Genomic DNA, 3,226 nt, shown 5'->3' on the forward strand with positions numbered 1-3,226 from the left:
TGGCTTCGTACAACATTAGCAAATCCCTCAAGGCCCAGAATGGGTTTAGAAGAGACGTATGACGGGAGTAGGGGCACAGCCATACTTCCGTCTTCTTGAATATTGTGCAAGTTTGGATTTTTGAATTCAAGGATTCAGGCCTAGGGAAGGTAGGGAAGCTTAGACTGTTTACATTCCTCGTCTATTTTAAGGCAACGTCACAACAAACATCCGGGTCTGTTAGAAATACATTTGGGGGCTAGTCAGAGAGATCTCATCCTGGAGATCTAAACAAGTCTGAATCTGTGATGAGCTCCTTGTCCGATTCAGTTGGTGGTCTGTTTTGCATCATAGTGTGCAGACGGAGAGCTCACGCCAGGCGTGGGACAAGCCAGCTCTGTTTTTCTTCTTCTTCACTTAAGTGTGCTGTCTTCAAACCATGAATCCTGGGAGGGGATCTTTCTTGGCAACGCCACCTTTTTGTGCTGGTTCGGTCAGTGATATCCGTGCCCCCCAGACAGCAAGAATCTGGAGTCCAGCCAGTGGGTGGGAGGGCTCCTCCCGGGGCTGTTTGCTGTCACTGGGTAACAGACAGATCAGGCCAGGGTGCCAGTGAAATTCTATTACATGCTCGAAGTGGGGTTTTTTCCCCTGATCAAAATGAAAGTATAAATAGACATTCTTGTATATTCTTTGCATCCCTCACTGGATCATCTCGTATAACACACTTTGGAGACCAGTACTTTATCTAAAAGGCTAGCTTTTTTGTTTTCATTTTATTTTAAAATGTACAGGAAAACATACCGAGAGGAACTGTATGTGAATGCCTATGACTAAATAATGGGCAGAGGCCCTGAGGAGAACTGTTCTGAGGGGACATCCAGACGGCCCAGCTCAACATGCATTTCCTCAGGGAAACGCAAACCAAAACCACGAAATCACCTCCCGCCCGGTGGCGTAGCTGGAATCAAAGACACAACGGGCAACGAGCAAAGACACGAGGGGCAAACTGGCACAGCCACTGTGGAAAACACTGTGGAGTTTCCCCAAAAACTAAAACATAGAAATGCCGTACGACCCCACAGTGTCACGCCTGGCTATTTACCTGAGGGCACTGGAATCCAGATTTCGGAGACTCTGCCCCCTCCCCACATTCACGGCGGCATAGTCGCAGCGGCCAAGACGCGCACGCACCCCAGGGTCCAGAGCGGGATGGGCAGATCACGGGGCATACACACCACAGGGAGTCCTAGTCAGCCACAAAAAGAAGGAGGTGGCCGTTTCATGACCACGCGGACGGACGTCGAGGGCCATGTGTTAGGCGAACTAAGTGCGACAGAGAGAAAGACAGACTCAATGCGCTCACTTACGTGTGGATCCACACCTGTTACACTCACCCGTGATCAGCACCGGGGCCACGTAAGGAAACGTTGAATCTCCACATTGTACACCTGAAACCAACAATACACTGTGTGTTAACCAACCGGAATTTAAATAAAAACTTAAAAAAAATTTTTTTTCAACGTTTTTACTTATTTATGGGACAGACAGAGACAGAGCATGAACGGGGGAGGAGCAGAGAGAGAGGGAGACACAGAATCTGAAACAGGCTCCAGGCTCTGAGCCATCAGCCCAGAGCCTGACGCGGGGCTCGAACTCACGGACCGCGAGATCGTGACCTGGCTGAAGTCGGACGCTCAACCGACTGCGCCACCCAGGCGCCCCTAAATAAAAACTTTTAAAAAAAAGCAAGACTAAAAGCGGAACACCCAGCCCTAGACTAGAGTGTGGTTGCCAGCAGCACGGGCTGGGGTGGGGAGGCAGCTCACACTTGCAGGGCTGAAATGAGTAAGTCCCGGGATCTAAGGCACAGCCTGGTGACTAAAATTAATACCGCCGTGTTATAGGGATGCCTGGGTGACTCAGTCGGTTGGGCGTCCGACCTCGGCTCGGGTCACGATCTCACGGTCTGTGGGTCCTCGCCCCGTATCCAGCTCTACGATGACAGGGAGGAGCCTGCTTGGGCTTCTCTCTCTCCCTCCCTCTCTCTCTGCCCCTCCCCTGCTTGTGCTGTCTCTCCCTCTCAAAATAAACAAACTTAAAAAAAATAATAGCTGGGGCGCCTGGGTGGCTCAGTTGGCTCAGTCCAGCTTCAGCTCAGGTCACGATCTCACAGTCCGTGAGTTCGAGCCCCGCGTCGGGCTCTGGGCTGACGGCTCGGAGCCTGGAGCCTGCTTCTGATTCTGTGTCTCCCTGTCTCTCTGCCCCTCCCCCGTTCATGCTCTCTGTCTCAAAAATAAACAAACGTTAAAAACATTAAAAAAAATAATAATAATAGCCGACATTAAGAAAAAGAAAATGCCACTGTGCTACAGACCAGAAGGGCACTGAGAGGGCGGACCCTGCGTGTCACGGCACCACCATGACGCGAGGTGTGGAGGTGCTAACTGTCCTCGTGTGGTGACATTTTCACAACGTGCATACAGTCACCACGCTGTGTGTCCATTATGACTCAACAAAGATTGGCTCTGGGAGGCATGATAACAAGTGGTTTTCATTCTTCTGTGTCAGTTTCTATGTTTTTCCAAATTTTAAATAATCAACATGGATTATTCTCATCAGAAAAACAAAAACTTATTTTTCAAATCCATACGCCTGTAGCTCAGCAGGTGGGGGGAGGCCAGTTGGTGCCACCAGTTGGTGGCAACAGATTCAAAGTGGGGGGTGGGGTGGGGGGTAGGAAGCAATGGCAGGGCGGGGACAGCCAGGGCGATGGGGGCAGGGGGGGATGGGCACAGGGAGGGCCGGGGGCTGGGCAGGAGTGGAGCAGGTGTGCTGGGTGTCCCCGCACTCAGGACTGTCAACAAAACAGACCCGACTGTGCTCCTTTGCTAGGCAAACAGGGCGAGCAGAATCTTATTTGCATGTGTCTGCACCTGTGAGGACGACCGTCCTTCCTGCTCGTGCACCCGACCCGTTTCTGCTCGCTCCACGTACCCCTGCCCTTTGCGTGCACGGAGGACAGAGGCGGGGGGCCCGTAGGAACGGGCGCCGTCCCTGTGTCACCTCAACCCCTCAGGCCCCACGGGAACCCCTTCTCTATTCGTAAACTGCTGGATCATGAGAAAAACTGTCAATAAGGAAACGACATGTCACTCCACACACACGAGGGAGCTGGGTCCCCGTGTCAGGCCCTGCTCGGTGGCTGCACTGGGTCATTTGATGTCCCAGGTAACATCTGGCTTAG

The 3,226-nt window shown here is 52.1% G+C and overlaps 1 long non-coding RNA gene across 2 annotated transcripts; it reads right to left on the reverse strand.

Annotated features, from left to right (window-relative positions):
* Positions 1-441: 441 nt before the first annotated feature.
* LOC121015567 (uncharacterized) lies at positions 442-2,054 on the reverse strand. 2 transcript variants are annotated; one of them, XR_005783868.1, is made up of 3 exons: positions 1,716-2,054; positions 1,085-1,480; positions 442-630 (listed from the first exon to the last, which is right to left on the reverse strand). It is a non-coding gene; the product is annotated as an uncharacterized LOC121015567 (long non-coding RNA). The 2 variants fall into 2 exon arrangements; XR_005783869.1 differs by having other exon boundaries at positions 456-559.
* Between the last annotated feature and the right edge of the window lie 1,172 nt (positions 2,055-3,226).

Source organism: Herpailurus yagouaroundi, unplaced genomic scaffold, assembly GCF_014898765.1.
Source record: "Herpailurus yagouaroundi ecotype Mexico unplaced genomic scaffold, PumYag 207, whole genome shotgun sequence".
Classification (NCBI taxonomy): Eukaryota; Metazoa; Chordata; class Mammalia; order Carnivora; family Felidae; genus Herpailurus; species Herpailurus yagouaroundi.